The sequence below is a fragment of the Phyllobates terribilis genome, unplaced genomic scaffold, assembly GCF_046119375.1.
Source record: "Phyllobates terribilis strain yellow unplaced genomic scaffold, ASM4611937v1 Scaffold_1__5_contigs__length_1240528914, whole genome shotgun sequence".
Taxonomy (NCBI): Eukaryota; Metazoa; Chordata; class Amphibia; order Anura; family Dendrobatidae; genus Phyllobates; species Phyllobates terribilis.
In genome coordinates this window covers 580051794-580074377 of record NW_027362761.1, presented here as the reverse complement: position 1 = coordinate 580074377, position 22584 = coordinate 580051794, and the positions used below count along the sequence as shown (strand labels likewise).

Below are 22584 nucleotides of genomic sequence, written 5' to 3'. Positions count from 1 at the left end.
GGTCATTAGCCAAAAATGTTCCCTGGCTATTAAATAACAGCCCACAGCTGTTTGCTTAGCCTTTATTGGCTAGATTACAGGGGGACCCCAGAAAAAAAAATTTGACGTAGGGTCCCCCTATAAAATCTAGCCAGCAAAGTCTAAACAGACAGCTGCAAGCTGATATTAATAGCCAGGGAAGGGGCCATGGATACTAGCCCCCTCAAAGGCTAATAATATCAGCTCTCAGCAGACCCAGAACTGGCGCATCCATAAGATGCACCAAATCTGGCGCTTAGCCACCGCTCTTCCCACTGCCGTGTAGCGGTGGTGGCTGGGGTAATAGGGTTAGGGTTCATGTTAGCCTTGTATTGGTGGCTGACATGAAGCCCAGAATAGTAATGGAGGGTATCTATAAGATGCCACCAACCCCGTAGTAAGGTTTTTGACGTTTTTCAAATAAAGACATGGCCGGAATAATGTCTTTTATTTAAAATAAAATTCCACAGTTTTGATCATTTATTTAAAAATAAAAAACACCATATACTCACCTAACATCCAATCCCCGAAGCCCTCGTCTCCTGTAAGAAACCAAAAATAAAAAAACAACAATATCCCACACCTGTCCGCTGTCATGACGTAATCCCAGTGTCTCACGACGATCTGGGTCACTTCTACAGCAGTTACATCAGCAATCACTGATGGGACTGTTGTAGAAGACAGCACTGAATACAGGAGTGTAATCACTCCTGTGAGTTTACATCGCTGTGCTGCTGGGACTGAGGTCACTGGAGTTCATCAACTGAAGATCAGCTGATAAGCTCTGATGTCCTCACTTACTGCATCAGTGTTGCGTGGGAAAATTCCCACGCAGCACCGATGCCATAAGTGAGGTCCCGAAGCTCGTCAGCTGATCTTCTGCTGATGAACTCCGGTGAACTCAGCCCCAGAAGCAGCGATGTACACTGCTGGGAGCGATCGCTCTCCCATCACTGTACTGCCGGCTGATGGGATTTTTATATTAATATAGATTTATTTAGACTTTTTTTTTTAAACACCGTGCACAGATGATGGCTGAGAAGACTACTTCTCCCCTCAACCGCGCCTGCTCTCTCTATTGTCAGGGGGAGTGGCCGTGGGATGACAGGAGGAGTAGTCTCCCGTGGTCCATTCTTTGTGCGTTTTTGCAGCGTTTTTGACTCATTGACTTGAATTGAGTCAGTCAAATACGCAGCAAACATCCGCAGAAAATCTGCAAATATATTTATACCTGCGTTTTTGCTGTGAATTTGACTGACTCAATTCAAGTCTATGGGTGAAAAAGGCTGCAGAAACGCACAAGGAATTGACATGCTGCAGATTTAAACGCAATGACAATCCTGACAGGAAAATTCCTGATCATGTGCACAGCACTTCAGGATTGTCATTGCATTAGCTGACACACGGATTACCTAGCGTTTTTGGTGCATTTCCTCTCTATTAACCCCTTACTGCTGAAGCCTGTTTCCACCTTCCTGACAAGTCCAAATTTTTCAATTCTGATCAGTGGTAATAACTCTGGAACGCTTCAACAGATCCCAGTGAATCTGAGACTGATTTTACATGGCACATTCAATATGATTTGCGTTTATTTCTGAAAATATCAAAAATTTTACAAAACATTTGAACATTCCGCAATGTTCAAACTTTGAAATTTTATGTCCTTAAACCAGATATTTAATAACTATTTTTTGCGGTACAACTATAATTTGCCACATATCTACTTTACATAAAAAAATTGTTTAAAAAATATTGCTTTTGCTAAGTTAGAAGGTGTGAAGAATGGCTCCAGAGAGATCCCACAGAATCCCACCGCTGCCACCACTTGTGAAGAATCCACACTTTGCCTGATGTCACAATTACGTCAGACGGAACACGTGATACGGATCTGCCCTTTGCACCAATGTGACGTTCTGCACCCCCTCGGGGATGCGTAAGGTCAGAATGGTACAGTTCTACACAGACTACAGGAAGGGCCTGGGAGTGAGAAGAGGTGGCTCACTCAGTCACTGACGTGGTACCACACTCGCTCACTCCCCTGAGAGGCCCCTTCACTAGCTCCAGTGAAGCAGAACCTTGTTGGCCTGGTAGAGCTGCCACAAGTTTCTATTAGATATACGTCCCCGGTCCGTTAACAGGAACTATATCGGGCCAGAAACCCGCCCCGGTAGCATGAGGATTAAGCCGAACAATGGACATGTGGGTTTGTGGATCGAGGTAAAAGAGCAGCCCAAGGTTAAATTATATATTTAATCGCCTTAAGGGCACACTAGACAATACACTATATACATAAGGGTTATAAATACATAATGGTCAGAGATGCAAACACAATAGTAGTGGTACAAAAGATAGAAGCAGTTATTAAGAGTCAGTTACCAGTCAGATGGAAGGCCTGACTTGCAGGGGAGGGGCTACCACATGGGAGGCTTGTGGTCCCCTTTGTTGCCAGATTTCTCCCACACGATGTACTGTCGTGACCTCCCAGGAAAAAGACACTGAACTATGGCTGCTGGAGCTCTTAACCCCTCTGGGTCACTCCCACTCCTGCCCCCTGGCTGGACCTAAATCTCCACCCCTGGTCTCCCTCAGCTAAAAACTCCAAAAGCTAAAATGTGCTATACTTCCTTAATGGGCAGTCCTAGGGAGCCTTTTCTGGTGTCATCGGATCCAGCCGGGCCCTTGCTATGAGTGGAGACCAAACACAGTGGCACTAGAGGTTTCCGAAAGGCTGTGCCGTGTATCTCCCTATCCCTGTGCACTAGATTTTGATGGAAGCTAGGGTGACATTCTTCATGTTCGGGTAGTTCCAAAAATCAATTTGGTGTATCACTGGGATGTATCGTATTCCCATAACTCGGTGTTGAATTATACTTGTCTGACACAAAGGATATTCCGCATGGCTGGGGTCCACAGGGGGCCTTCCTGCAGCAGCTCACAGCTAGCTGGTGGGAGTTTTGTCACTCCTTGTACCTCAGCACCCTCCCTTCTTCTTTAGCTGCAGAAGTGTTGGATTACAGCTGTACACTGTAGATCTGTATAATTCCCTAGCCAAACAGGGCATAATTATTGACATTGGATTATATCTTCAGTATTCTTCACAGAAGGGTTAAAAGTTTATCAGCAATTTAAAATTTTTCCAACAAAATTTACAAAACCAATTTTTGATTAGGGACCACAGCACATTTGAAGTGACTTTGAAAGGCCTATGTGACAGAAAATCCCCAAAAGAGACATCATTTTAAAAACTGCACTCCTCAAAGTGCTCAAAACCCTATAGGTGCTTCACAGAAATTAAAGCAAAAAATAATTAACATTTAAATTTCTCCTTCCCCCATGACGGCACCACGGAGAGAGGGGATCCGCCCTTCAAGGACAGGAAACCTACAGATAAAAAGGGCGGTGCCTCTCTCCCGCATCAGTTGGTTTCCTGTCCTTGATGGGATCCTACAGTCCGGCATACCTGCGGGGTGCCAGAAGACAGAAGAAGGACGTCGTGGGATGCCAGGCCTGGCCAGTCCGATACAGGCAGCGGGAGTCCCCATACCTCGGCTGGTGCGGTGTCCTGAGGCGCCACCGCTATGGTCAGTGGGCCTTTAGGGTGTGCGAAGGGAGGTCCAGACGAGGAGTGGATCACGACCTCACCTTAGAGCTATGAACTCTCCTGATGCACGTTCTCTGGTGGGAGAGGCTGCCGTGGGTGGCTCCAGCTCTGTACGTCCGTGAGAGAGCAGCTGTGGACCAGCGCCCCTGTCTGGGGTCGGCAGCTCCAGCTCCGTGCATCAGTGGATAAGCTTCTGTGGAGCTTTGCACGTCAGTGAGAGAGCAGCTGTGGACCTGCGCCCCTGTCTGGGGTCGGCAGTTCCAGCTCCGTGCATCAGTGGATAAGCTTCTGTGGAGCTCTGCACGTCCGTGAGAGAGCAGCTGTGGACCTGCGCCCCTGTCTGGGGTCGGCAGCTCCAGCTCCGTGCATCAGTGGAGAAGCTGCTGTGGAACTGCGCAGCTCCAGCTCTGCACATCAGTGGGAGCAGTATTGCTCAGGCATGGACGGAGGGAGGAACAGGCCTGTGACTCGTTCCAGCCCCCGAATCTGTACAGCTGGTGGTGAGTGATCGTCGTGAATGTTTACCTTGTTATGGGGCCCTTTCCTTGTTTGGACTAGGGAAGGCTGAAGGATGTTAGCGCAAAACTCAAAATTGGGTGTGGGTGCGCTCTGTAAGACCCCATCTGGGCTAAGGGCTTTAAAAATCGGCTGGACCTTAGACCTCTAGGCTAAAGTTGGCCACATGTCTGGGTCGCACGGAGCCTCATGATTAGCCTTCAGAATTTACCAAAAAAAAAAATAAAGCCTCAATCTGCTCAGTAAATGTTAAACTAACACTGAGGTTTTTTTTTACTGTTGTCCTCCAGTCTGTTTAATCCATCCATAGGTCGGCACATGGTGTTAATACAGCACATGGTCTCTGTGGAGGTCTGCTGTCCAGCTGCGTCTCATCAGTTGGCTCCTTCGGGTGGGGCTAGTCTGACAATTGAGATTAACCACCCAAAGGAAAGGTTTATCCTTCATTCAGATGGATTTCTTTTTTTAAAACCTTTATCTGAGCGCAGTGCCTCACAGTGCCTTATAAGCCTCTTTGCGCTCACAAAGAGCACATCATAGCTCTTTATATCACATCATAGCGTGGTGCCTCATGGCACATCATAGCGTGGTGCCTCATGGCACATCATAGCGTGGTGCCTCAAGGCACATCATAGCATGGTGCCTCTTGGCACATCATAGCGTGGTGCCTCTTGGCACATCATAGTGTGGTGCCTCATGGCACATCATAGCGTGATGCCTCATGGCACATCATAGCGTGGTGCCTCATGGCACATCATAGCGTGGTGCCTCAAGGCACATCATAGCATGGTGCCTCTTGGCACATCATAGCGTGGTGCCTCTTGGCACATCATAGCGTGGTGCCTCAGGGCACATCATAGCGCGGTGCCTCACGGCACATCATAGCGCGGTGCCTCACGGCACATCATAGCTCGGTGCCTCTTGGCACATCATAGCGCGGTGCCTCTTGGCACATCATAGCGCGGTGCCTCATGGCACATCATAGCGCGGTGCCTCACGGCACATCATAGCGCGGTGCCTCTCGGCACATCATAGCGCGGTGCCCCACGATAGCGCGGTGCCTCTTGGCACTTTATGGTGCGGTGCCTCTTGGCACATTATGGCGCGGGCACATTATGGCGCGGGCACATTATGGCGTGATGCTTTTTGGCACATTATGGCGCGGTGCCTCTTGGCACATTATGGCGCGGTACCTCTTGGCACATTATGGCGTGGTGCCTCTTGACACATTATGGCGCGGTGCCTCTTGTCAGTGCCTTTTTAGTACCTAATGGGACCTCATAGTGTCTCTGTGCTTCAGGGTGCCCCTGTGCCTTGTAGTGTTTTTATAGGGTGTCTGTGCCTCATAGTCCCTCTTCGTAAGGGTACTGGTTCCACAACTAAGTTTATGTCTAACAAAACCAGGTCAGCGACTGTAAAAAAAAAAAAAAATATCCTAGCCTCTGTTTTGAGACTGCGGGTAGCAGTATTCCTAGCTGGTGCTCAGCTGGCTCGGTGAAATACCGATTGGAGGCAGGTAACAAGAGCGCTTCCTTAGTTTTGCAAGCTAATAATAAACCTTGTACGTTTTCATCCTTAAAGGTAAGAGGCATCATGTAGTGCTCATACAGCCATTGTGGGTTTGGTCCAATCAAGCGCAGTTTTCTTGCCTTTTACATGTTGCACAGAAGTCGTAAACTTTAATATTTCTGGTCTTGTCCAAGTATTGACTAATAGGACAGACCCTGACTACTCATATACTGCTCAGCTAACCCAGCTTGATCAAACAAAACAATATTTATCCAAGGTAACCACTGATACTTGTGGAGTCTGGCCTGTGTCTCTGATTAGCTCCAAGACACATACCATCTGCTCTGCTCTCCAGCAGTCTGACTAAGGTGAATGCTTAGCCTGCTCTGGTGCTTAGCTCTCCAGGGGCCCTAATCAAGACTGGTAAAGCTATTATTTAACCCAGTCCTTTCTGGGTTTGCTTCAACCCGAAGGGGCTACTGAGATTCCTGAGAGTCAGACCATTGGAAATGGACTCTAGAAGAACTGCTAGTGAATCTGCAGTTCCAGATTGCAATATAGTAGTATACGCATTTAAGGAGGTATACAATCAGGTTCCAATTCACATGAAACATCAAATTCCTGAGAATAGTTCTTGGTATAAATGAAGATTTAGGCTTTCAATTTGTGTCCTTCCATTCAGATGTTAATGAGCCTTAAGGCTTTATGGAGGATTATAGTAGTTAGGACAACTCTCATATCGAAGGAAGAGGCATTGACAATAGTTTACCTCAACTATTTCAAGATTATCGGCAGACCCATCGAGTGCTGCAAAACTCACTGGGCAGTGAGTAAGAGCCGTAGTCTCCCAAGGTAGAATAAGGAGTCCTGCCATATGTCAAAATTAAAAGCAGTCTGGCCACAACTGTGAACAAGGCAATATTGCTGTTAATAAGTAATCTCTTACATTCCAGTAGGACATGGTCACCATGTAAAGGTCTTGTCATACAATAGAGTAGCTTTATCTTACATAAACCATTATGGAGGAACTCTGCCAAGATCCCTAATGACACTTATGTCTAATCAGTTCAGATGGTGAAGTCTCACCTTTTATCTTTAACAGCACCTCATATAAAGAGAAAGAGAATTGCAAGTGGACCTTTTTAGCCGTGAACTACTGGAACAGTGTCCGACCTTCATTGAATAAGCAAGGAATGTGAAAGTGAGTTTGGATCTAGGCCCATTTTCAGTCCAAAGATGGCACCCTGGGATGTGAATCCAGTTCTTACGGCTGTAACAAGCCTTTGCTTGAACCCATAGATTCAGGGTCTTCACAATAAAGACTATTATCCCGGTGGCCCTGACTTCAGCATGGTAAGTTATGACATTCAAGCTTTGTCGGTTAATCCTTTGTTTATACAGATCCTAGAAGATGGGTCGGTTCCGGAGCTACCTGATCTTCTGAAGATGGCTTCCAATTTCCATAGAAGTCAGGAAATTATGCACCCTACTTTCTGTGCTAATCCAGGGAATCCATGGCAGAACAATAAGAAACCTCCTGGGCGGAGAAGGCCGGGGGTACGATAGAGCAGATATGTAGAGCGGCAACCTGATCTTCCCCCTCTACCTTCTTTAACCTCTGCCGGCTAGTCTTAACCTCTTTTTCGGACCTTACTTTCGGGAGAAGGGTTCTGGAAGCTGTGGCCCCGCCTAATGAGTCACTTCTCTGTAATTCTCTCCGTGGTGCCGTCATGGGGGAAGGAGAGAGACGTAGTTACTTACCGGTAACGGAATTTCTCAGAGCCCATGATGGCACCCGTACATTCCCTCCCTTCACGTGTGGGTGCGCACACTTAGTTAATTATTGTAGCCACGTGGTGTGTCTAGCGAGGTCTTAAATTGTAAAATTTTTTGTTACTAACCTGGTGGTCCTCTCATGCTCTGTAAACAACTGATGCGGGAGAGAGGCACCGCCCTTTTTATCTGTAGGTGTCCTGTCCTTGAAGGGCGGATCCCCTCTCTCCGTGGTGCCGTCATGGGCTCTGAGAAATTCCGTTACCGGTAAGTAACTACGTCTTTTTCTCACAAAATGTTGTTTTAGCCCCAGAGATTTTCTGGCTGTGTTTTATTAATGTTCTGCTTGCTCATTAGTTTATGTACACTAAATTTACTTGTAAAGTGTCCAGCATTCCACTAATATCATCAGTATCTCAGGAGCCTATAACCATTGTTCCAACAGCGAATAAGACCATTGTGTGAGTGTTGATTATAGATACAGTGGAGCTGTCACCACATGCAGTCTCAGGTGAAGGCTTCTGGAATATTCTTCATTGTTTCAGCGAAAAGTAAATGCTTAAGGGGTAGGGTGTCATCACTTCTGACCTTGAGGGGTCGAGCCCAGGGAGGGAAAAAGACACATGTTTAGTGAAGTGTTGGTGGAAGGACGCCAAAGGGATAGGATCTATGGCTGTGAAGCTGATGGATGGATGGCTTATGGAGTGTTGGAGATCAGTTACCAACTAAGCTGGATAAATGTGCTACAGTTGTGGATCTGTTGTTTGGATTTAAACTTTCTTGAAGGACAGTTGATACTGGATTCCTGCGATTCCATCATTTTATCTGTGATTACTTACAACCCACAACCCCAGATCTTTAAAGTGACATTACAGTATATGTCTGGAAAAGTTTCCAGATGTATACAGTAGGCTACGAGCATGGACACAGTTTTTACCTAGCTTAAGCAATGTATGGGCTATATACAGCAATCCCGTACATTTCTTAGTGGCTGCTGCCTGAATACTGCAGTACATTCACTTCAATGGGAGATAAAGCTCAGTACTAGTCTACTAAGCAATGTGCAGGGCTGAAGTGTTCCGCTCATACATTGCTTAGGTCTGGCCACTGCAGTTTACAGCTGTTAGGTGGATGCGCTTGTGTCGGACCCTCACTGATCTCATATTGAAGAACGGATAGATATTGATTAGACCTAGAGAACCCCTCTAAGGCCGGTTTCACACGTCCATATATCTCTGGTACCAGTAAAATCGGTACCGGAGATATCAGTGTCCCGTGTGTCACACGTGTGGCTGCATCATGGTGTGTCAACCGTGTGCCGCATCAGGATCACACGTACCAGCACCTGGGAATCAGCGCTACAGGTAGCACTGCTCTCAAGCGCTGGTGCTGAACACTGCCCTCATCATGGTTCCCTGCCGACGCTGTAATTAGCACCAGCCGGGATGATGAGGGTAGTAGTAGTCTGATCCCGCAGTGTCCCTGTGTAAAAATAAGAATAAAATAATGAAATCCATCCACTTGTCCGGAGATGTCCCCCGCTGTAATCCATGTGACCGCTGACACAGAGGAGCTGGGGAGAATGAGCCGCTCCAGCTGGAGCGGGCCCCGAAGCTGCAGCTAAGGAGCGGTGTCCTGTAATTCAGCTCCAGAGTGGATCATTCTCCCCGGCGTCAGCGGTCAGAGGATTACAGTGGGGTACAGGTGATTATATGGATTTTATTATTTTATTCTTATTTTTACACAAGGACACTGCGGAATCAGACTACCACTACCCTCGTCATAGTCCCTGCTGGTGCTGATCACAGTGCCGACAGGGAACCATGATGAGGGCAGCGTTCAGAATCGGTGCTTAGGAACAGCGCTAACTGTAGCGCTGATTCCCAGGCGCCAGTACGTGTTACACCGATGTCACACGTTTTGCGGACCGTGTATCCGTAAAAAAACCAGACATGTCAGTGTATGATTTGAATGGGTCTGTGTGTGTCAGTGTCTCCAGTACGCGTGGAAACTGTCACCACTCGTACCGGAGATACTGACGTGTGAAAGTGCGTTCTTCCATTTGCAGCAGTGCCATGCATACTTGACGTTTAAGTGTGGTTTGGGCATGCTGCGGGGCTCAGAAGAGGCGGCCATTTGGCTTTCTCAGCTTAAATTTTACTGGAATGGTTTTTTTTGGGAGCCATGTCGCTTTTCCAGCGCCTCTGAACTACCAAGAACATGGACAACCTATATTTTACTGTTGACAGACGGCAGATCTGAGAAGGGGCTTGTTTTTTTTTGCTGAAGTTTTTATTGGTGCCATTTGGGGGTACATAATATATTTTATTTGCTTTTTATTCCAATTGTTGAGAAACATAAATGTTCACCGTGCAGGAAACGTGATAAGGCGACTTTATTCTTCGGGTCAGTACAATTACAGCCACGTCCGGGTTATAAAGTATTTTCAGAATTTGATATTTTTGTTAAAACACTGATTTACAAAACAAAGTATTTGTTATTGCATCGCCGTATTCTGAGAGCTATAAATTTTTTATTTTTCCACTGGTTGAGCTGTGTGGCGGCTTGTTTTCTGCGGGATGAGTTGATGCTATGTAGTGCAAATTGGAAAGAATAAAAACATTTATTGATCGCTTTTTTTTTTAGATTTTTGGGTGGCAGAGTGAACACAATTCAGAAATTCATAAATGTTTTTTCTTTTTTTTTTTTAATGCCCTTCACCGTGCGGTAAAAGTGATAAGGAAGCTTTATTTGTCGCGTCATTATGATCACAGAGATACCAGATGTATATAAGCTTTTTACGTTTTGCATACCAAAATCAATATTTTACAAACAATAATTTGTTTTTCCATCGTCACACTCTGATAGCTGCAAGTTTATTTTTTTGTTGACGGAGCTATAGAAGGGCTTATTTTTTTAGCAGGACAAGACGTTGATTTTATTAATACCATTCTTTTTTTGCATGCAATTTTTTTTATAACTTTTCATTCTATGTGTGTCAGTATATCGAAAAAGCTATATTTTTGGCACATTTTTTAGTTAATTTCTTTTTTTTTTTTAATTCTTTATTTTAATTTTGCAATACAGAAGAAATACTATGCAATACAGAGACACATATCAATGCTAAAAGTAGAGAAGACAAAATCACTGCAATGCACAGACTTAATACAGTAAATACAGTATTTAACAATTTTCTCTTAACAAGCAGAGAAATAATATTAATCGAAACAGTTCAAAACATTCCCAAATAGAGGATATTATCAATAAAGCGTAGCTCATTCCTAGAAATTAAATAATTCTAGAAATATACCGAAGTTAAGTATACATTAGAGAAATCTGCAATTCTCGTCCCTCGCTAAACCAATGCCCAAAGGGCAACATACTCCCAGTTCACCCTACCAGAATTGGCTATATATGTGAAAGGTTGGTATTGTGATACATAACACCTAAACCAGGATTTGATACTCAACTGACCACTGTAGGGCCCCCCAGACACCCAGGGACTAAGAAGCAGTGCCCCCCATATATTGTATCCACGGGGCCCAGATCCTCTTAAACTTCTCATGCGTCCGGGAATCCCAACTCGTCAGTTCCTCCAGCCTAAATAGGTCTCTCATTTTACATTTCCATTCATCTAAGGTTGGTGGGGTTTGCTGCTTCCACTTGAGGGCTATCAATTGTTTCGCGGCCCCTAACATCAATGGAGCCAACTCATGCTTTTTAGGGTGGAAGTTATTTGTAGGAAGAGACAAAAGTACTTCTACTACCGTCAAATCCGCAACAAGTAATTTGAGAAAACGCATAACCCCAAAAGCCTCAGACCAAAATTGTCGAAGGGCCGGACAATACCAAAAGACATGGGACAAAGTACCTCTCGACCCCTCACACCTCCAGCATTGAGGAGAACTAGCTAGTCCCAAATGATAAAGTTTATCCGGTGTGTAGTACCAACGCGAGAGCAATTTGTACCCCATTTCCTGGGACACCACACACCGTGAGAAACCATGTGAATTGAGGCATATAATTTGTTTGTCCTTTGGGGAGAGTTGAATATTCAATTCAGATTCCTAAGAGTGTAAGAATATCGGTGGGGCATTATCTATCATGTTTATGAGATTTGAGTAAAGTTTAGAAACAATTTTCGGAACAAGATGGTTAACTTTTGTTAGAATCTCAAGCCAAAGCCAATTAGTGCGGGGTTGAGGTAGTTTTTTGATCAAGTTCATATAGTGGGCAATATGTGAGTGTTGTAGAAAATTGAGAGGGCGTTTCCCCGCAGCCAATGGCCAACCGTTAACACACGGAATTTTCCCCTGAAGCAGGTGTGAAATGGGTTTAAGTGGTAAGGAGGACCACAGATCGTAAGGATCTGTAAAATCCGGAGAGAAGTGGTAAGGTAGAAGTCCCATAGGTATTTTATCTAGAAAATTACAAGATGGTGCTTGGATTGGAATCAATGCGCGTCTGGTTTGTAGAGTAGCTAGGAGAATGTCTCCCAGTCCCTCTCTAGGAAGGGGGCAGTCTGTCCATAAATATTTCAATGCATGTTTTCCCAAAAGTTGCATTTCAATGTGCGAATCGTGACCTTTTTCCGCCCATCTTATTAATTTTAGCCAGTTAGCAAGGAGAATGGCCTGATGGTAACAAGCTAAGTTAGGTATACCCATTCCTCCCCGCATTTTGAACGCATCAAGAGTTTCAAAGGTAATCTGGCTTTTTTATATTTCCAAACAAATTTGGCTATTAATTGATTGAGAGAGCGTATAAAAGAGACGGGGAGTTGAATTGGGATCATATTCATTACATAAAAATTCTTGGGAAAAACATAAGACTTAAACACGTTAACTCTGCCGAGCCATGACAGGAGAGGAATATTATAGGAATGTAGGAGAGTTTCAATTTGACCTATCAGAGGGAAAAAATTATGTTGGAAAAGTGTACTGGCATCATCTGTTATATATCCCAAGATATTTAAGTTTGTGCTGTTGCCATTCAAAAGGGGCAAAGCCCTTCAAGATTTGAACGTCCTTTTCGGCGACCGATATATTCAAAGCTTCAGATTTATCCAGGTTGATCTTAAAGTTGGAGAGTTCTCCAAATAGGGAGAAAAGCTCCAAAATCTTTGGGACTGCTATATTTGGGTTGGACAAGAGAAGCAAGAAGTCATCCGCAAAGGCAGCCGCCTTCAACTCTAAATGGTTGATCTTCAACCCCTCAATCCCAGGCTGTTGTCTGATTGCTTGGATAAAAGATTCCATCACTAAAACAAATAAAGAAGGGGAGAGAGGGCAACCCTGTCTGGTACCATTATTGATATTAAAAGGCGCAGATAAAATCCCATTCACCCTGACCCTAGCCGTAAGAAAAGTATACAGTGACATGATTGCGTCTATGAAAGAAGGGGGAAAGGCGAACCTCTGCAAAACACACTCTATGAAACGCCAACTGATACGGTCGAATGCCTTTTCAGCATCTGTGGAGAGTAATATAAGCGGCTGACGTTTGTGCTTGGCATAAGAAATCGCCTGTAAGACTTTAATGGTATTGTCCTTTCCCTCTCTTCCACGAACAAAACCAGCTTGATCAGGGTGAACTAGGTCCGCCAACACTAAATGTATTCTATTGGCTAAAATTTTTGCCCATAGTTTAAGATCCGCGTTCAACAATGAAATAGGGCGATAGCTGCTGCATAGGGTGCCGTCTCTTCCCTCCTTAGGAAGCACAGTGATATGTGCCTCTAGAGCCTGAGGTGGAGGTACCGAACCTGAGAGGAAGAGGTTAAACAATTCGACCAGATGAGGAACGAATACCTCCGCAAACGTCTTGTAATATATGATGGGAAAGGCATCTGGACCGGGGGTCTTTCCACTAGGAGTAGAGGCAAGTGCTTCCTCGACCTCACGAGAGGAAATTGGAGCGAGTAGGATAGAATGAACCAAAGCTGAGATCTCTGGCAGCACAAGACTATAGAGAAAATCATGTATGCGATGGATTGCTGTTGGAGGGTCAGACATGGAATCATGGGGGTTTATGTTATACAGGGAATGATAGTATGTGCAGAAGGCTTTCGCTATCCCTTCTGATTCCGAAGTTATTTCCCCCCCCTCAGCTCGAATCTGCCTGATGAAGCATTTGTCCCTCTGTGCCTTTAGCATTCTGGAAGTAAGTTTGCTACCTCTGTTACCGTGTACATATATTTTTTGCATACATTTTAGCTGAGCGTACATTAAGTACGTCCTTTAATTTTTCTCTTAAATCCCTCAACTCTATTCGGATGCTATCCATTTTTTTTTGTTTATGTAAACGCTCCATAACATTAATTTGGTGCAAAAGAGAGAAAATTTTTTTGTCTCTTTTCTTTTTTATATAGGAGCCCATGGAAATCAGTTCCCCCCTTAAGACAGCTTTATGGGCTTCCCATACCATGGGGGTCATTTTCCCATCGACCTTGTTCTCCCCAAAGAACCTTTGCAGTGAGGAGGCAATCTGGGAAACATTATCAGCATTACCTAAAAGAGTTTCGTTCAGACGCCAAGAGGGGGAGGTGTCGCGATAAAGAATCTATTTTAACCAAAAGGAAGATCGGGGCGTGATCCGATAGTGTTATGGATCCGATTGAAGCAGAAGTGATCAATTTAATGGCCGAGGATTGAACTAATAAATAATCGATTCTGTGGTACGTGTCATGAAGGGAAGAGTAAAATATATAATCCTTGTCATTGGGGTGTGCTAATCTCCAGGGATCTAATAAATGGATGGTTTGCAATTTATTAAACAATTTATTTTTTTAGTTAATTTCTTTATGGTGTTCACCAAATTGGTTAAATAATATGACATTTTTATAGACTGGTTTGTTCCGGATGTGGTGATACCACATATGTGTAATTCTTTTCCTTTACTTTTTATAGAAAAAAAAAAGCGTATTTTTCCATATTTTTTTCATACTTTTCCTTTTTATTTTTTCACATTTTTATAAAGTTTATTTCCCTTGTTTTTTACTTTATCTTTGCGCCGTACATGTATGGTGGTTTCTGGGAAAGCACTTTCCATTGCAGCATACATGTACGGCAGATGTCAGTAAGGGGTTAAAGTCTATGGGAGTTACAGTGGGTACGGAAAGTATTCAGACCCCTTTACATTTTTCACTCTTTGTTTCATTGCAGCCATTTGGTAAATTCTAAAAAGTTCATTTTTTTTCTCATTAAAGTACACTCTGCACCCCATCTTGACTGGAAAAAAAACAGAAATGTAGAAATTTTTGCAAATTTAGTAAAAAAGAAAAACTGAAATATCACATGGTCATAAGTATTAAGACCCATTGCTCAGACACTCATATTTAAGTCACATGCTGTCCATTTCCTTGTGATCCTCCTTGAGATGGTTCTACTCCTTCATTGGAGTCCAGCTGTGTTTAATTAAACTGATAGGACTTGATTTGGAAAGGCACACACCTGTCTATATAAGATCTCACAGCTAACAGTGCATGTCAGACCAAATGAGAATCATGAGCTCAAAGGAACTGCCCAAGGAGCAAGGGGTCTGAATACTTTCCGTACCCATTGTACAGCAAAAGCAGAGGCCTTTAAGTTCCTCACAGATGTTCCGCAGCAGCTAGGGTTATGTACTGTACAGGTCACTCACAATCTGCTGCAGAACCTCTCTCAGCTTCCTGTGTGCGCTTTTCATGTATTCTGCTGTCTGCACACTAAAGACTATGGGCCCAAATCATTATTGTATTTGCTCCTTTTTGTTGGCAAGCTTTTGGTGTTTTTAACTTGTTTCCATTTGCACCTAATTTTTATTTTAATTTGCGCCATTTTTAATGTCTGTTATAAATTTTCTCCTTTTTTTTGTTCACCATTGTGGTAGGGGTTTTGGGGTTTCCAGGAGTTTGTCTATTTTATTTAGTTTCTATGTTCTCCCTGCGTTCGTGTCGGTTTCCTCCTGTTTCTCCGGTTTCTTCCCACATTACAAAGACATACTGATAGGGAATGTAGATTGTGACAGTGATGATGATGGGGACAGTGATGATGGTGCCTGTATAGCTGCGGAATTAATGGCGCTATATAAGCGATTAAAATAAATATTTGCAGCTCGGCCGGTGATACTCATTTCTTTCCTTACACCTCATGGCTGATGGACATGTGGAGGAACCCAAGGACGAGAATGTAAGTCACCCAAGAAAGACACAATGTAACATTATCACAGTCACATACACTGGAGGGCGGAGCTCTGCTCTGATTGGATGGGAAGTACAGCTTCCTCCAATAGGAGAATGAATCTCCAGCTGATCAGCAGTTACCGGGCAGAGGGAGGACGGAGAGGTGAGACGCTGGAGAAAACAATGATAGAGCTAGTTTCTTATTTGTTCAGTTTCAGTTTCATTTGCAAACTTTTCTATTTTTGTTTTTTACAAGTTTTATAAGAAGCAAAAATTCTCACACATGAAAGCAGCAGCAAAAAATATACAAGTGGCACAAAAATGGGCAGCAAAGTGGGCAGATGATCAATTCTTGCAGATTCACATCAGTAACTGGTGTTTTACAAGGGTTGTGACCTTTAGTCAAAAATGCAGAGGAGATGCCAAGACTCAGAATCAGGTCCCTGTATCCGGCCCAAATGGGTTCTGAGCTTAAAAGCTGCATCAAAGGGGCAAATGGACAATTATTACCTATTGTGAATGAGTAACTGGTGTTCAGAGAGATAAAAGACTTTGAGCCACTGATCTCACTCCATTAACACAACTCACTGCACCTGGCCCAATGGAGCCTACCTGCTCTGATGCCAGGAACCCACTTAGACCGGCCTAGAGGGAACTGATTGTGATGTCCAAAGTAATTTAACCCTTTAAAAACACAAGTTACTTATTGAAATCATTAATAATTCACTGAATAACAAGGTTTTTGTCTCTTGAATTCTATATAGGACACCCAAATTCATTCATGGTGCCGAATTTCAGAGGTGACATCAGAATTTCTGTATCACGTAAGGTTTTTGAGATATGACGTGAAACATACTATTTATTGCTAATATGTTAAAGCAACTACTTGAAAATGTTTCTGTCACAGCAAAATTTTCCACCTAACTCGTTTGAAAAATATGTTATTGCAGTGTAAATATGTAATATACATGTATATTGTACAAATTCAATAAAGAAATCTTGTAAAAGACATACCCAGACCTGTCTATAATCGTGGCATGTTGCCATGTATACGACATTATACATACGGCGTCAGCTGTAGTCGGTCGAATTTCGAGTTCATGAACATTACTGTTTCTGCTGTCAATCCTCATTGCAATTGCTTGATATATATCTCTAGTATTTTGTCATGAATTGACTCTGAAATGTCTCGCCAGTGTCGTAATAGCCGTGACACTTTCTGTTACATTTACGGTGAGTACACTCTGAAAAGTCAGAGAAGAAACATAAGTCCATTCATCAAGAAAGCATATGAACTATATTTTGGTTGTGCAATTGGGGACCAAGATAAGTTCTGGGCACCTCATATATGTTGCACTTCTTGCTCTGCCAATCTAAGACTCTGGATAACGGGATTGCGATCTTCAATGCCGTTTGCTGTCCCTATGATCTGGAGGGAGCAGAGGGATCACGTTAGTGATTGTTACTTCTGTATTACAAATGTGTCTGGGTTTTCAGCAGAGACTAAGAAATTCATAGACTATCCTAACATTCCATCAGCAATGCGACCAGTACCTCAAGATGATAGTCTCCCAGTTCCAAAGCCACCCAAAGTATGGACGCTCGAGGAAGATGACGACGAAGCAACAATAGAGGTGTCGGCAGAAAAGGAGACTTCTGCTGATCTAGACTTCGAACCATCAACATCCACTGAGCCACATCTTCTATGTCAAGCTGATCTGAATGACCTGGTGAGGGATTAGAATTTATCAAAGAGCCAGGCAGAATTACTGGGATCAAGGCTGCGAGGATGGAATCTGTTGTCACCAGGGACGTAAAGTTCTGTATTCTGTAGTCGTGAAGGAGATCTTACAAAATTCTTCAGTCAGGTTGATGATTTAGCGTTTTGCCATGACATCACGGGTTTGTTTAGTGCGGTAGGATGTGAACATGACCCAGCAGAATGGCGACTGTTTTTTGACTCGTCCATCAGAAGTCTGAAGGCAGTTTTATTACCTAACGGCAATATATATCCTTCTATACCAGTCGGATATGCTGTGCATATGAAAGAGACTTATGAAAACATGCAGTTACTGTTGAACCACATTCATTACTGCAATTGTAACTGGAATATATGCGGAGATTTGAAGGTAGTGGCAATTCTCCTTGGAATGCAGCTTGGCTATACCAAGTACTGCTGCTTTCTCTGTGAATGGGACAGTCGTGCGAGAGATCAACACTTTGTCAGAAAGGAATGGCCACTACGTGCAAAACTGGTTGCTGGGCAAAAAAATATAAAACATGATGCGCCTGTAGATATATCAAAGATATTTCTTCCCCCTCCTACACATAAAACTCAGGCTAATGAAGAACTTTGTTAAGGGACACGCAAGAGTAGGCATTTTGTTACTTGCGATAGAAGTTTCCACGCATCAGTGACGCAAAGATTGGAGAGAGAATTTTTGTTGGCCGACAGATTAGAGAGATAATGAAAGACTGTCACTTTGATGGTCCAAAGCATTGAAAAAGTTGCATGGACAACCTTAAAAAATGTGATTTCTAACTTTCTTGGCAATAGTAGAGCACCAAACTATGTCCAACTGGTGGAAAACATTCTCTCTGCGTTCAAATCGATCAACTGTGACATGTCATTGAAAATACATTTTCTGCATTCTCACTTGGACTTTTTCCCTAACAATCTTGGATCTGTTAGCGATGAACATGGTGAAAGTTTTCATCAGTGGACAAAAAGTGTTTTTTTTCAGCTTACCCCTATTCAAAGACTTCAACTGTAGTCCAGTATTGGAGCACCGAGTCCTGTTCCTGCCAAACGTGGAATGAACTTGCACAGAAGAAAAAGTTGATCCAGCTCCAGTTTAAAATTTAGAAAAAAAATCTTTATTTGTTCATTTAAAAAATATATATAACATGTTGATACATTGAATATGAATTGGGTTGGACAGGAGGAAAACAATAGGCAGAGAAAACCAAACGTGTTTCGAACACTATGTGCTCTTAAACTCGGTCTTGAACAGGGGCAAGTGGAGTTCTTCAGTACTGTCTGACTACTGTTGACATCTGATTCATGATTCACCAATGGCTGATTAAAAGTGAAAATCGGCAGCAAAACATTTTTAACTCTTTATATTTACTGCTGATATGGTTTACAGATCAATATGCTGTCTTTGTCATTATAACTTTAATTAAGTCATACTGTTATTATATATATGTATGGCGATTGTCACGGGTGTGTCAGAGGTGACAGACAGTCGCCCAGCAGTGGGTTGCAGGAGATCTCTACGTTTGGCATTGCAGACAGCTTCCTAGATAAGAGGCTGTCTTTAGGACCGAGCGGCTACCTCTCTTTTGCTAATTAGCTCTCTGGCCTGGGTGTATATATACCTGGTGTGTCTGAAAGGGAGTCGCTGGCTATATCCATTTCTACTTGTGAAGCTTAGCAGGAGCTTCGTCCTCTCTGGAGCTTTAAGCCGTGTGCTTATTTGGAGTTCATCTAAAGCTAAGCCATTTCCCCTGTTTTGTCCACCCTTGTTGTCTATACAGTTTAGTGGAGGTTGACTAGTGCTCATCTCCTTCCATCCCTAGTTGTAGCCATACGCCAGGGAGAGTAGGGCGAGGCACGCGTGCGGCGATTGCTGAAGAGGCAATATAGGGACGATAGTTGAGACAGGGTGACGCTAGACCTGACTAGGAGGTCTCCACTTCCCCCCTTTCCCTAGTGTCTGGACTCCCTTTTCCTTTTCCCTCTGTGTTCCACTAAGTCTTTCCCACACCTGGCATGACAGCAATCGAGGATGATGTACAAAATTTTGAATTTGCTTTAATTTTAAAAACCCTACATGATAGTGTTGGCTTATATATTCTTGTTCAGCATTGTGAAATCTATATGAATCACCCAAAATTATCGAAGAGACAAAAAAATTATGAAACTTTGTTGTTCAGTGAAGTGGTCATTTGCCCACTTTGATACTATTATGCCAGGAGCTCATTTGGGCCAACTCGAGCGTTCCCTCCTGTGTGAGATCAGTGACTCAACATCATTTAACCCTTTTGATAAGTCCCTTTGATGCCAATTTCTGGGCCACTTATATAGTTTTTGCAGCCGCTTTCAGGAGTATTCACCTCCTGGCGTCGCATTGCAGTGTATTTTATTATTGAGATTTATTTATTATAAACAATAAAAAATAATAAGAAACCAACTTCAGCATCATCATACATCGGGGTTTCCTGGATCCGGTCACACCGATCGCTAGAGCCGACACGGAGACCCCAGAAACCGTGCCATGTCCCCCTCACTATGGCGCACACAACATGAGCAGCTTCTCTAGTGGATTTCTGCCTCTTATAGACGAAAACACATTGATGCATAAACTACAATCACAACATAAATAAGACATAATTGTAGCACCCCGAGGGTTCGGTCGCTACAGAGGTATTGCATCTCACCCAGAGGTGTGATATCTCACTTCCAGGTAAGGATGGAGTGTGGCTCAGGACCCTAACACCCGCATGCACTACACCACATTTCCGGGGGGATAGGGCAACAATGCTCCCGGGTGTGAGCACAACTGCCCCTGTCCCTGGCTGGAGAAGGGGGAGGGAACACCTAGAAAAGGGGAACCCAGTAGTGTGTGGGTGGGGAGAGTAGATCCCGGGTGCACTGTATAGGGGAGTATATATGGTGGACACCATCTTAGAGTCAGAGAAGAGAAGAAGGCTAGTCAGAGGAGGAGAAGGAGACAGGGAGCAAGGGCTCTGCATGAGCTCTGCTCCGCAGGCAGGCCGAGTCACAAGGCCTGGGCCTGGAGGAGAGGAAGAGAGAGGAGAGAAACGGAGGAGGCTCCAGGAGTGGAGTGAAGGGACCCCAGGGGTGCGGACCGGTCAGTCACCACCGTACGCCTGCCGCTACCAGAGTAGGGGGGTCAGGCCAAGAAAGGGAACCGGATCCCTCATCTAGTGGAGGAGAGCAACTACCCTCAGCTAGTAACCGGAGGCCGTGGCATTGCAAGTGTTACGGCCCCTCACTACACCCGTTAGAAAGGCACCATATAGGGCCCAGGGAAACAGAACATACGTTTGCCCGCCAAGGCCCGAGGCAGCTGGACAAGAAACGTCAATTGTGGGGTACGACAGGCCAGAGAAAGGACACACGAAGGGGGTCCTGAAAAGCATTCCAAAGATACCTGGGAGTTGGCCGAGCCCCTCACCTGGTGAGCACAGCACGACGTGGGCAGCCATTACCTGCAGAAGTGGCTTGGAGTGTAAAACTGTGAGTAAAGACCCTGGACTGCATCACTGGACTCTGAGTCATTACTGCTGCTCCCGCGCACCATCACCCCCACCATCTGCACTCACTGCCCTGAGGCTATACTCCTCCCGTGGGGAGTTATACTACCCTCTGCTGCGCACACAACATCAGCCTCAGCGGTCTGCCCCGCAGCGGCGGTTCTCAGTGACCGCAATCCACGGGTGGCGTAGTCGGACATTTAAACATTACAAAAGCAAATAAACAGATCCGCCACTGGTTTGACCACCCTAAGCCACGGGACCGGGTCGCCGCCACGGAGACTACAACTCCTAGCATTACACAGAGACCCGGCTCCGGGTATTCCCTCACACACGGCCCAGGGGGCGCGTCATAATAATCATCTAATATCAGGTACAATCACTGATCGCCCTCCATACTCACCAGAACACACCGCAGACACGTGAAGGAGAAGCACAATGAGGGGCAACATCCTCCTCCTCCTGCCCCTAATATATTTAGGAGGAGAACCTAAGTGTCACCCAAGACAGACACAATGTAACAGAATTACAGTCACTGTACACTGGAGGGCGGATCTCCGCTCTGATTGGACAGGAGATGCAGCTTCCTCCAATAGGAGAATGAATCTCCAGCTGATCAGCAGTTACTGGGCAGAAGGAGGACGCTGGAGGAAGCGAAAGTGAAAGCTGGAGATTTTCTAGAAATAATGTGCAAATTGCCTCCTCAGAGCGATAGAAGACTTGAACTCTATAGCATCACCTATTGAAATAATGAACATTTATAGAAGACTTGTGTGATATCAGGGCCTGAATAAGACGCATCACATAGTGATCACAGAAGTCCACCATTTATTGGGGTTTTTTGGTTATTTGGTGTTCACTGTGTACTAAAAATGACCTGGTAGGATGATTACGGAGATACAACACTTGTATAGGTAATTTTTACTGCTTTAGTGCCTACAAAAATTCAGAACTTTCAAAGGAAAAGAAAAAATTAGACTTCTTTCACCATCTTCTGAGATGCGCAACTTTTTTTATTTTTCTGACAATGGAGCAGTATGAGGACTTCTATGTTGTGTGCTGAGTCCATACGGAACCACAATACTTATACTGGGGGCTCCACATTAGAACCAACATTGCAGTGACAATGGCTTTCAGCAGGCTCCTGGCTGACATGGCGACCCATAGGCACCCTGCAATCACGTCAGGGCTGTTAGAGGCAGATGCTGGTTCTGTGACTGCTTCTGAGCACTCGCTGCATACACCCCGATCCAAAAAGGATACATCTGTCAGGAGTGTTCAGGGATTATTGAAAAAGAGCACATTTGGTATTGCTACGCTCAAAAGTAAAACCTTTTTCAAGACATCATATTATTTAACAAAAAAAAGTTGTCACAGAGCCCCGTACTCAAAAGAGAATGAAAAAGTTACGGCTCTCAGAATATGATTCAAAACAGATACCTTTTTTATGTTATATATCAAAAACGTGCATGTCTGAAGGATATGTGTCCCCGAATTGTCACAGCCTGGGAGTGATACCCCCTGAATCTGCTCCATCCAGCGTCTCCACATGTATCAGAAAGAAATATACTGATAAAGGCGGTCATGAGCGCTCGGGAGCATAGTGATTGTAAATGATTCCTGTATCGCCAGCTTTCATCTATGTTATGATACTTACAAGATAAAGATTGTTCAAACCTAATCTGCTGTGTGGACATTATCGCTTACACATTATCAGTCTATG

At 44.2% G+C, this 22584-nt stretch overlaps 1 pseudogene; it reads right to left on the bottom strand.

Moving 5' to 3' along the window:
* LOC141271384 (class I histocompatibility antigen, F10 alpha chain-like) overlaps positions 1-21424 on the bottom strand; it is an 89117-nt pseudogene extending 67693 nt beyond the window's left edge.
* Between the last annotated feature and the right edge of the window lie 1160 nt (positions 21425-22584).